Below are 13,652 nucleotides of genomic sequence, written 5' to 3' on the forward strand. Positions count from 1 at the left end.
CATTAACAGAATCACTTAGCATCATTCATGTGCATTTATAAATAGCAATGAATAAATATGTTCTTAAATATATAGAGACATCTGAAATTACTGTGACTTTGAAATCTAATATATGTCATTTTGATAGATCTACAAAAAAATGTTTATGATGGAACACAGAACTCAAACATCTTGTGTGAACAATGGGCTTTCTTATTACTTCCACCTCTTTCTCATTCCCATATTTCTCGACTGTTAACTAATTAACACAATACAACTGGAAGTGCAGAGATTCTATTCACCTCTTTGGCCAGCTGTATGCAAAGAACAGCCAGAAACTACAGTCTGAGGACACAGGAATTAGCTATAATGGCATAAATCCTGAAAAAGTGCATGGAGAGGGCCAGCTACAGTAACTCCCTCATGTAGCAGCAGTTCCAGCTTCCCCCTGTACTGAAAGGTGCAAATCCCTCTCTCTGAAGCCTCCTCTGGCTACTGATTCCTCCAGCCCTCTCCCACCCACTTAGACTCTACTTGGCTGGTGCTACAAAACTGAGTTTTGCCTTTAAGTATTTCCATAATATTGGGAAACTCGCATGTTTTAGTACTCATAGGACTATATTTACTTACAATTATTTTTTAAGTGTGAAGTGTCTTAAAGAACCAGTGCAGCTGCTCAGTGGGATCATGTCCTTCAAACAACTGAATAATACGTTGCTTAAAATGTGTAATATATGTAATAGCATGAAGAATTAAGAGTAAAGAAAGATTAAATTTTCTAGAACTGTTTATTTTCTTTAAAAATACCCCAATACATAGACAGTGTAACAATTTACACTACATATGTTGCATATTACATATCACATTTCACATGAAAATCTAGGTGCAATTTTCTGTCACTTAATTCTTTAGCATTCCTTTACAATAGTGTGTTGTAAATGTAAATACATTTGTAAAATCCTTTAAAATAGAATATTCAATTTTAAAATAAACACCATTTGAAAGCATATCTACTTAACAGAAGATTCTCTTCCAATAACTACATCTCAAAAATATAATCTTATCAGAGTCTATTTTAAATGCATCTGTTGCCAGCAGTTAAGAGTCAGCTACATGAAAATACAAGCCCAGCCTGCTGCCAATAAGAAATTTAAATAACTATTGTAAATAGAACATTTTAAAGTGAAAGAGAAGTATCTTTTGTTGCTCAGTAAAATTTTGTTTGCATTCCAAGGTGGTCCTAAGACAAATAAAAATCAATAGCTGGAAAAAAAAAAACAGTTCAAAAACAACTGAGAGAATCATGTTAGTTCTTGTTTTAAAACAGGAACTGCCACCTTGTTAAAAAATGCTGAATAACTCTCTGGTGGTAAAGGAGAAGAGAAACGAGTAGGATATAAAATATATAATAAAAACCTGCTTTTGTGATTACTCTGCTTCACTGACAGGCAGTAGCATAAGCCATTCTGGAAAATGGAGATAAATCCTCAGGTAGCTGAAAAAAAAACTAGACATAACTATCTCCCTGTATTTTACTTCTTTTCAAGGATTACATATCACAGTGACTTTGGATTTTCCATTTTAGACACTCTTGTGATTCAACAGTTTGATGTCTGCAGAAGAAAGAAAAAAAAACCTAATTAAAGGAGTACTGATTTTCTTGTTCCCATGCCTAAAAGACAGGGTAAAGCAGAAGCCATATCTGGTTAGTATTGCTGGTCCAGCAGCAATAACATCTCTGTTAGATATTCAGTAATAATATATGATGCATAAAGGAAAAAAAAAAAAGCCACTTACATTTATATAGCCCACTTAAAGAAAATAAATATAAGACTTCCATAAGAATAGTTATACAGAGCGGAGTTTGGCTTTATTTGACTAAAGTATATTTTAAAAAATAAATTAATGAAATTAAACTGAGTGAAATAATGGAAGATTAACTCTTGCATGTTACTGAAAACTATAAGGAATTTAACTAATATGAATTTGTGAGATTGCATTCATGATTGTCACCTTGATTGCGCCCTTAAAATATCCTATTGGATATTTTATATCCAATTGGATAGTTTTATATCCATTGGATAAGTTTTTTTTTAATTGTCAAGCAATGGCAATATTTTACTCAAAAAAATTGGGTGAGAGGACTGTACTGAAGTGTAGAAGGCAGTAAACCTACTTATTACTCCTTACACCTTTCCTGTCACATGGACAATGTAGTACACATGCAGTGAGTGGTCACAGTAATCCTCTTCTTGCCTATTTCCTACATCAGCATGCACCAACCACGTTTTTTTCTTATGGCAAAAATAGCGATGTGATGAACTATCAGCCAAGTATTCCATAGGCTGTAAGAAAATTAGAAAGGAGACAAAAGGTTTCTAATGGTTTCAGATTCATTTCAGAAAGGTTTGTGTTGAATCTGGTTTGTCTCATACAGATTTCTGTTTTAATTAGAAAGCAAATAATGCTATGAAATAGTAAATAAGGAGTAAATCATCCTGTGAAAGCTGTGAGGTGATATTGTAACTTCCCAGAAGGTAAATTCTACTATAAAGTGTGAGCCCTAGGTATCAGGATATGTCACACAACACAAGAAAAGTGAGCTATAAGACCTTATGAAATAGTTGATCAGGAAAGGCTTGTCTCAAGGTAACTGACAACACGAGTTCCATTTTTTAAGAATCAATGTAACATAAGTAAAAGTTTAGCATAAATAAATCAGAAATTCACATTAAAAAAAAAAAAAGAAAGAAATAGTGAAGACTACAGGAAGTTCTAGAATTACTTTAAGAAAAAATCTGTGACTGTGGGCTGTAAAAATTTCAGCTTCAAACGTGGAAAAACCTTTCATAATAAAGGACTCAATTTCTAACTAGATGAGCAATCACCTCGGAGAGTCTATCTGGAGCATACAGAGAGCTCATAGGGTAGAAAATGAAACTAATATGCAAGGAAAACTGTCTGATGTCAGAAAATATATGGAGAAAGTGAGAACGGAAAATGTTAGGCAGGGTCAGATCTTGCAAAATTGCATGTACTAAAGTGTACTTTCATCATTCAAATAAAAAGAAAACAGAAAAAAAAGAGTGACTTCACCAAGCAGCAAAGAGCAGTTAAGATTACAGATAATTTACAGACAGTCCAAAACAAAATTAATATGGGGATGTTGACTACATTAGCAAATGCAGTGTGGCTAATGATACAGACTGTGGAAATGAAAATTACTCATCGAAGATGAGAACAAAACTAAGACATAAAATTGTTTTTAAGGAAGTGTCTAGACCAGGAGGGCAAGACCCCATATCTCTGCTCCAGAGTACTTGCAATACTTGCACATGAAAGGCCAGTCTAAGAACAAAGACTTTTAATGAATCTATCAGGCTGGCAATCAAATGTCTGAAAAATAAAATAAATATATATATATTTTAAGAAAAAGGAATGTACATGACCTAGGCCACTAAAAAACAAGTGGCTCTGACCTCATGAGGTCCTTTTCAAGGATTTGAAACAAACTATGAAGCTTTGCAAAGACATTGAGGTATTGAAAAATCGAATATAACGAATAACAGCTTTATCCCAAAATAGACTATCATTACGTCAAATTAACCTGGCATCTCTCTTTATAAGATTACTGATATTTCAAGAAAATAAACACAGGAAATCTAGATGATCTGAACATATGCATTGAATACAATACCACTTAGGAAAAAAATATAAATTATTCTGAGTAATGTACAACAGAAATGCAAAAGAATCACACCTTGGTTTAAGGGACAGAAGAAGTTAGGATTCTTATTACTAGAATAGGAGAAGATTATCAGTGATGTTTTAAAGGATGTTTTGGAACTAAAAATATGTTTTCATGATATCGATACAAGAATTCAGAGTAGGCTAGCAACATTTGCCAATGACATAAAACTCTTAAGTACTTAGTAAAAAAGTAAGATGTAAAGGTGAAATCTCTGTCACAGCTCTGAAACCAGAACTGAACTCTGTCTCTTCAAGGCACCTATTTGGAAGCCTGATTTCACTAGGATCCATCTATAATCCGTCATGAGAGACAGGCACTTCTGCAGGGTGACTCAGATCTTGTGTGGGCTGGAAAGCCCTCGGAGGGTGGATGTCTTTCTTCACTAAACTACTGGTAAGCATACAATGATTGAATAGGATACACAAAGATACGTGTCGTGACTTTGGAGTCTGGTGCAACACATGACATGTATGTGTGCAAATAAACATTGGTGGTTTGGGGGTTTTGCTTGTTTTGGTTTTGGTTTTGCTTCACTCATCCATACAATAATCTATGTCAGGTTTTAAATGTTCTGACATACTTTGGATAAGAGAGAAGGAGATGTCTACCAGCTTACATAAAGGTTGATCTCAATCAGCTGATGAAAACAATTATCTTATACAATCACTGGGTAAACCAGAAACTGATTTGGAACATTACTTCCGTTTCTGTGCTCCTGCAGAAATTATAGCATTCTGCAGTACTAGTGCTATTTCTGTGCCTCCCTCTGGAAAAGATTCTCTCCACCTTTGTGCCATTTTAGTTTAGATATTTTGATTTCCTCCTAATGTTCACTGTGACTAAAAGATCTGCTACATCCGGTTGGTAAAACTTTCTAATGGGGAATAAATACTTTCAAAACAAATAACTTTTTTTTTTATCTGCCATGCTTTTGCACCTACAATCACCCTTTTCTCTGTAAGATGAAAAGAGCACACCCTGTCTATGGGTGACTGTAAAACTATAACCATGTACTTGTTAAACTGCAAGGACCAAGTTATTAAATAAGTCCTTGGTTCAATAAGCAACTCTGTTGGAGATACTGCCTTTGGTAGAATACTTATTTATGTGGTTGTGCAGTATTATTATAGATTAGTAACTCTTGTTACAAGAGAAGCTTCTTATTGGAGTACAAAGAACCAGGCTGTCTGACCAGACATTAAAATACTCTCAGATGTCCTCATTTTCACTTATTTTTAATAACTAAAGTGCAATTACTCTGTGTAAGAACACAGTTCTGGGCAGTTCTCAGTTTTACATTGTAATGGAATCAATTTCCTACAGGCAGGTAAGATTTAGCATAAGGATTTCTTTCTACAGCATAAAGTCAACCATCAGAAGGAAATCAGCAGCTGGCATGAAAATTGAATTGGGCTCATTATTATTCATTTTTAGCAACCACTGAGTGAATCATGAAATGCTTTTCAAATCTAAAAAACACTTCATTAAGTAGGTGAAGAAATATGAAGAACTTGTTATGGATTCCCTCTTTAAATTTGGATGATAGATAGGAAGGATGATTGAGTTGTAAGACTTGAAAACTTTGGGAAAGTAAAAAAATAAAATATTGTTCTCTGATTTCAACCTAGACCAGTACAGTGAAGATGGTTTTAATAAATACTTTCTTCAATTGCATTACTTTCTTTTTTGTACTTAGTGAAACAGATTCTGCTGTTTTACACCAATGTAAACTTAGTGAAAATATTTCAGATTATGCTAGGATAAGAATACTGATATGGCATATTCTGTTGAACTGCATTTGAGAATCTCCATAACTATGCCTTGCATTCAGCAGATGCATATCTCTGAGTCCCTTTTTTCAGAATTTTTACAATTTAAAATAAATAAATAAATAAATCAGGTATCATTACTTTTTTTCTCCTATGCCAATACACTTCAAATGAATCTTTCTTTTTGCCTAGGGTGTTGGTTCTTTCTGTTGTGCTACTTCCAATAAACCCCAGCTGCCTTCCAGACTTTTGCACCCTAGGGATTCTGACCATACTGAAATTAGTTTCAGCCATGCAGGGGTTTTCACAAAAATACTGGCTCCTCCTTCCCCTCGCAGTGACTTGTTTCTCTCCCTGTGCTGACACAATTGCTTATGAGGCTAAACTATAGTTTGGTTGAGGGAACTGATTTGCATTTAGGAAAAAAAAAAAAAAAAACTCTCCAAAAAGTAGATGAAAGTGCCTGATGATAGTGGAACTTTTCAAGCCAGTTTTTCCACTGAAGCCCTTTTATCATCAAATCACAGTCCTGATAAGAACTGCACCAAAGATTTTCAAATGAACACAGTAAGCCCAGAGGGCTTTAGGGAGGAAAAGAAACCAAACCTTTAGTTAAGTATTCCCAAAAGGCTGTTAAAAATGCAAGAAACTTTGAACATAGAAGTTCTTATGTTAAGCCATTTTCTCTGTTTATTTAGAGTGTCCAGAACTTGAAGTAGCCTAGAATAACAGATATGAACAGTAGCTTGAGAGAGTGACTGAGTCACTGTGACAAGAGCACGCTGGATCTGTAACACAGTGTGCCTCTCAGCTCTGCTTAGTGATTGCATTCTGCTCCACCCCTTTGAAGTCCATCTGAAATGGATTTTCAGAGGTAAAAGAAAAAGTGATGACAAACAATTTCAATTTAGTTACTACTAGATGCGCTTTAACAATAAAAATGTCACAAATTGTGTTAAATCTAGTAGAAGTAAACTTTTAATAGTGTACTAAAAGGACAAAATCAATCAGAGCACATATTACAATATAAAAAATATGCCAGAGGTGGATGTGAGGGCATGACCACTAACATTGTTTAGTTTTGAAGTTATAAATCAAATAGTTATAAAAAGATATTTCTATTATACATAGTCTGCAATATCATTAATACCAATAATCTCTTTGTTCAAAAAGGAGTTAATATTTTGCTGTGGTCTCTATCATTCAAGCCAATGTGAATGCAGCAGTTTTTAAAACTTCCAATCAAATCCCAATACAAATTGTACAAAGAAGTTGTTTTTAAAGTAGTATTGATACACTAGGAGATGAAAAGTGTTAGTCTTACTCGCAGAAGAATATTTTAAGTGCCTAATGTTCACATCCACATCATACATGATCTTTAAGTACTGAGTTTTCATTAGATAAAAAGTGTTATTTATTATAGTACTAGAAATGAGAAACTTTGGATCAGATTGAACTTTACTTTAAAATCAGCATCCTTAGAAATTGAATTAAACTAGGAAATTAAACTGGGATTAAAAAAAAATCAAAAAGTTGCCCTCTGGAGGATATTTTAGACATGAAAATGAGTTATACAGTGCTGGCAGATAACTCCTTCTAGAAGGTAAAGGTATTAGCCTTTGTTTACAGAATTAGAACTTTTACTTAATTTCTCTAAATTATGGCCGAAAAATGGAAAAAAAAAAAGAAAAAAAAAAAGAAAAGAAAAAAAAAAAGAGAGAGAATACTCTTCACTGCTGAGACTAAAGTTATTTTCCTTTGTCAAAAGAGTTCATTATTCATGATTTAATTTAATCTTGATTTTGTAAACCCATTTTACTGTCTATTGCAATTCAGTTGCCAGGATTAGAATTAATAGTAAAGCCTATGGAAGCCTCTATTTAAACATGCTGATCATGTTTTTTTTTTTACTATATACTGCCTAATCCTATATTTCAGAAGCTCAGAACAACAATTTCTGAAAGACACCAAGGAAGGATTTTTACTTGGTGCATTACATGATATATTTTTTTTAATGTTTTTTTCTGTCTCACTGTTCTATTAAGTACTGAAAATCAGTCACAGCAAGAGACAGCTATAGGTGAGATTGTCTCCCGCACTCTTAAAATCTCTCTGCATACTACTCTGTGTGTCAGATAATGTGGTTGCTCAGCCCTTTTTACACTTCCATCTACCTTCTTCTGCTTAAACCTAACACATGGCATCAGAAGCCAAGTTTTCAGCAAATATATATTAAAATAGAAGAATATGGAGGATCTGAGCCTACAGTGCTTAATGGGGATGTTTAGCTCATCACACTTGAAAATCAGGAGAGGCTATTGTGGGTGTCCAGACCTGTCTGCTTTCCTCCATTGTAGCTAGAAGAGTTATTTTAGATTTTACGACCTAAAGTTCTATTTAGCCAACACTAAATTATCCATCTGATAAAGCACAAACATGCTTTAGTTAATAGTCTCTGGCTCCGTGATCATATAACATTTGAAGAGTTTAGTTATTGGGAAGGCAAGTGAATTTCATTTTACAGCCATTTCACTGGATGTAGCCACCTAGATATAATTGGAATCTTGGCACTTTACATTTTGCAGTTGTTTGTAATACCCATTGATATATGATGTGAGTTATATATCCATTGGTGTATGTCATGACTAGAGAATCACAGAATCACAGAATGGTTGCGGTTTGAAAGAGACCTCTGGAGGTCATCTGGTCCAACTCCTCTGCTCAGGTAGGGCTACCTATAGCCACTTGCCCAGAGTATCTCCAAAGAGGGAGTCTCTCCCTGGGACAATCTCCCTGGGCAACCTGTGCCAGTGCTCAGTTACACTCACAGCCAAGTGTTTCCTGATGTTCAGACAAACCCTTCTGTGTTCCAGTTTGTGCCCACCACCAAGAAGAGCCTGACTTTATTCTCTTTGCAGTCCCCATTCGGGTATTTATAGACATGGATAAAATGCCCCTGAACATCATCTTCTCCATGCTAAGCGCTCCCAGTTCTCTCAGCCTTTCCTTAAACAAGAGATGTCCCAGTCTTAATTACCTTAGTAACCATTCACTGGACTCTCCCTTGTAGCACTCCCTCTTTTACACCCAGAGCCCAAACTGGACACAGTAAACAAGTTCACTGTTTACTGTGAACACTTTCAACAAGTTATAGACTACAAGTAAAACGTTTAAATGGCAATAAAAGTCAATAAAACATATATATATATATATATTTAAAAGTAAACCACAAGGTTTTGAAAATGTTATAGCTGGGGGGGAAAGGGAGAATAACAGGAATAAGAAACACAACTGAAGTGAATAAAACATTTTCATCCCAGCTCTTGATTTAAACATAGTCTTCTATGCAGTTTTGTTAGATTGTTTGCAAAACTACAAAATAAAATTCTTTTTTTTTTTTATGGTCAAGAAGTTACAGAGTACCTGAATAGATTTTTGTTTTTTGTTTGTTTGTTTGTTTGTTTGTTTTTTTCCCAAGTTGATTTCATGGCAAATTCTGAAATCTTTCTTGGCCATCATTTCAGAAAACTAATGTGCAAGACATTTCCACATTTCCTAAAGGTTACTATTCCAATTTTATTTTGTTTCCTGTTGCAACACATTGCAAGTTTGATGTATGGTTTTAGCCCTTTTATGTGCTGGACAGTGTTCTGAGTCCAAATTATCTTTCACAGTCCTTTACTTGAAGAGTACGTAAACTGCACATTTATATATGTAAAGCACTATGTATTTTATTACGTTGCAAATGTAATTAGTATAAATAAAGCTGTGTCTATGTATACAAACACATACTTCAAGAATCAAAGACAATATGCATTTTTCCTCTACCTGCGCCTTGTCATACAGGTACAAAATATAATAAAAATTATGATATTGCTGATTACTGCCATTACTCTCTTGGCTATCAATCCAAATTCCCTTTAAAGTGAGCAGACTCAACTGTAATAAAAATCAATTAGATATTGGGAATGAATAAAATGAAGGAAAGCAACACTCAGTTGAATCAGCTTCAGTTTGTTACCCCAGAGGTGGCACAAGTTGATATAATTTTAAATGTGATTCATGCTGTTTAGACAGATGATATAAATATCTCAGGAAGACAGAGATAAATTAGTTTTATCAATCAAAACAGTCTAGAGTCAAGGTTTCTGTTAATAATTCAATGGTTCCGTGAAAGATTCCTTACTTATTTTTAACCAAATAGTTTCTCATTTTTTGAAGAACAAAAATAATCAACTATTAAGTAGGAAGATCTTTTAATAGGCAGATTGAGAATTATTTGGCTTCTCTAGAAGAATGCTTTTCAGTAGGTTATTTTCCCAGCATAGAATTTTGTGCAGATATTCCACATAAACAAAATTATACCTGAGACATGAACAACTCCTTTCTATGAAATAACTTGCAGAGAAGGGAAAAAAAAAAAAAAACCTTAATATATTCAGCCATGTAGACACTCTAAAACCTGTAGACACTCTAAAAACTACATTCCTGTGGGAAAAAAAGATTACAAACCCAGCAGGTTCATATTTGTGTTACTATACTCAAGAGCTGAAATAACTGAGTTAAATAAACCCTGTTTCCTGCGTCTGAGCTGATTTGGTGTGTGCTCTGGGTTCCCTGAGGAATGACAGCTCAGCCAGCGCCAGCTGGCCCAGATACCCTTCACTGGCTCCTTCCACCATCTGTGGCTACACATGCCCTTTTGTCTTCATAAGCCCAAAGAAGGCTGATACAAATTGGACTGAAGTAGAATTCTTGAGATTAAACATTGAGATAAAATGAAGCAGTTGATCCATGAGATCAAACAGTTGATATTTGGCTTCAACCCCTCCAAATATATATATATATTTATTTATATATATTTATATATATATAAATGCTTTTGCTTTTATTTAAAAAAAAAAAATGCACAAAAAATTATTAACAGCTGTGCCTCCAAAGGCCTGCCCAGCAGCTATTTGACTTAAACCAAACCATCAAAGGACTTCTAGACTCCCACGTGCATGAAAAAGGAACCTGTGTTTCCACAGTTTCACCTGTTCGTATGCCTACCAGCAAGTCTGGAAAGCTTGGAGGCCATGTTTCTACCAGAGCTCTCAAGTTTTCCAGCAGTGGATCTTTCTCCCAAAAGAGAGAGAAAGGACCACTGATGTTCCAGCCTCAGAGATCTGCTTCCCACCCCAAAATCACTTGAAGCATTAAGCATATACTCTGATCAAGCATCAGTGACCATGCATAACTGTGGGGGCCACTCTCCCAGCAATGTTTTTATCACCTTCAGCAGTTTTACTGGGCTGGGAGCCCCTTAGGTCCCTGGGGACACCACCAGTTCTTCCTGTCCCTGCCCAACACAGATGGTACTTCCTACATACACCCTGTTCCTGCCACAGGAGCCCATTTCAGTCCCTGGAGCTGTCAGCCCCTGCCCCAGCGATGCCATAGCAGAGCCAGTCACCAGCTTCTCACAGCCCTGCACTGCCCAGCCATGGGTCCCGCTGAGCTGGGCCCACCAACAGGCTCACATCTTGGCTGGTCTTTAGCCTGTGCCTGTCCCCAGGGAGGTGGTGATGCCCAGAGCTGCCCTGCTCCTGGTGGTGGGACAGGCCTGGCCAGCACAGCACCACAACAGGGCACCACTACACGCGGGGCTAGCTGATGGGTTAGCACTGGAGAGGCATTGACTGAAATTAGTACTTGGTTTTCTCTGATATCAAGCATAGCTGTTTATAGCTAACACTTGGGGGAAAGCAGCAATTTTGGTAATAAGCTTCATGGCAAATTGAAATGGCCAAAGTTCCCCTTCTGTTCCCATAATTTGTGTTGGGAAGTTGAAGCTGGTGAAGCTGTTGGGAAGTTGAAGCTGGCGAAACCTTAGCAGGCAGCTGCCATCAGCCTTTCAGCCTTCTCGTATCCCACCCCATGTTTTGGGTCAGCGGAGAAGAACCACTGGCTGACCAGGTAAGTTTCATGGGTTGCTCTTTCTTTGCAGAATGATATTTACTTCCTCAGACCATTTATAATTGAATGATAGGAGCACTGCAGAACATTAAAATCCTGCTGGCCTTTCCCAACTATCTGAAGCAGAGGAGTTGTTTACAGAATGAGTTTAGTGATTTTATTACAATTTAATGCTACACATAACAATAAAAACATATCAAGCGGAAGGCTTTCCTGGTTCTCCAGTCTGTATGAGGGAGAAGGAAGGACTCCTGCAGTGTGCTGAGTTGCTCTCGACAACAGAGATGCAGAAACTGAGAACAGCCTGTTGAAGAAACCAGCTGCGTAGCATCAGTGGCCTTTTCCTGCAGTAAAGTCAAGGTTTCTAAACCTGGGGTAGTGGAAGACATTCTCAAAAGGCCTGCTTTTAGTTCACCAGTGGGTAAAGGAAAAGTAGAATTAATGTGAAGTTTGTAGCTCACCCTTAAGAGCTTAATTACTAAACTGAGGAGTTAATAAAGGACTATAAGGCTAAAACATGTACAGTTAAGTACAAACTGATTTTAAAAGTAACCAGCCTATCTAATCACTCAATTTATCTATTTTTTCAGACAATTTTTTTTAGGGGTAAAGTTATGGTATTCATATTGCATATTCAAGATGAATTCAGCTAGTACTGAAGACTAAGCAGAGCACAGGTCAACACCACAAACTTTGCTTAAGGAATGGGTGAGTTGGCTGTAGTAATGTTTGATTTGCTATGTAAGAATAATGGCCAGGCTACCATTCAATGTCTGGAGAGGGTGCCACCTGCATGTCCTTGCTTGTATCTTATATAAAAGCAGCATGTTGTCATGTCAACGTCCTTTTGCTTGACAGCAAAAATGACCCATGATGTTTACCTCTAAAATAATCCTCTAAGAGGTCTAAAGGCCATAATGTTGGTGAACCTCAGCACAGACAGAATCCATGCAGCCTACTGTGCCATGATTAGAGGTCTAGTTGATGCTGCACAGCTTGGGGCTTCTAGCATCTGAAGGAGCTTAGGATTATTTGTGCTATACCCTTTTTCCCTCTTGTGTTATCTCTAATAAAAGGCATTTTAACAAATATCTTACAGAGTCTGAGTGCCTTTCTTACTGTGATCCATAACAAACACTAGCACAGGTGTGCTAAAATTCTCCATAGAATTCTCCTAAAAATAAAATAAAATAAAATAGATCTACAGTTTGCTGGTTAGCAGCTTGTTAAATAAGCTGGCAATAAACATGCCAGTTACATAAATATTACACGGAACATGTCAGCTGGGTAAGACAATTCCACAGAGTACAAAAATGAGCCTTAGCTATTAGTCAGAGTGTGGTATACCTAATGCCGAAAAGGTCAAAATGACAAACCTGGCGTGATCTGTATATGAGGTGCATACAGGAGAACCTACGCTTAATTCAAGCCAACTCACTGCACAAAGCATATTCAATGATTGTATAGTCACCATCGAGTCAGAAACTAACAAATTTATGCTACATCTCCTTCGCATGGTGAACTGGTGGGGAGAATAGAGGACACCCAGTCATACAACAAATACGGGCTTCCAACAATGACTATGCATAAGTGAAATTTAGCAGTATCATGAAGAGTTATCATTACTCAGTAATTGTTTTTGAGGAATGACTGACTGGACATTCAAGGACTTTTTTTTCAAACCAAGGATCTTCTGAAAGACGTACTTTCATTTTTGAAGTAAATACATTTAATGTTTTCTACTAATAATAGAATAAATGTTAATATTTGCTATTGAAGTTGTGTATGTGCCTTGCAAAACATCATTTCTCCCAAACTCTTTGTGATAAGTATATTAGTGAATTGGAATGGATATTAATTTTCTTTAATGATGTTTTTACATATGTAGCAAATTACAGGATATACTTGTACACTCTTCCTACAGCTTTTGTTGAAAAGCTTAGTTTAAAATAAATTCTTTGTGGACATGCTTCACACAGCAGCATCTCAACAAGAAAGCATAAACAAAGTTAATGAGTTTCCTCAGATTTAAATCAAAAACATATTTTTCAGTCTTTTGGTTAAACAGGAAAGTTCTCTAGTAATTTATGAATCCCTGAGCTGAAATAATAAAGATCATTAACTGACTCCTTTAGACTTGTGTCTGGCTTCTCCCTCTACAAAACAATGCAGATTCACTCTTGACATAGAAAATA

General features: G+C 36.0%; 1 protein-coding gene across 2 annotated transcripts in view; it reads right to left on the reverse strand.

The window, feature by feature from the left end:
* Nucleotides 1–13,652, reverse strand: part of ITGBL1 (integrin subunit beta like 1) — a 146,660-nt gene that overhangs the window by 86,727 nt on the left and 46,281 nt on the right. The gene's annotated exons all lie outside the window — the stretch shown is intronic.

Source organism: Cygnus olor, chromosome 1 (assembly GCF_009769625.2).
Source record: "Cygnus olor isolate bCygOlo1 chromosome 1, bCygOlo1.pri.v2, whole genome shotgun sequence".
Lineage (NCBI taxonomy): Eukaryota > Metazoa > Chordata > Aves > Anseriformes > Anatidae > Cygnus > Cygnus olor.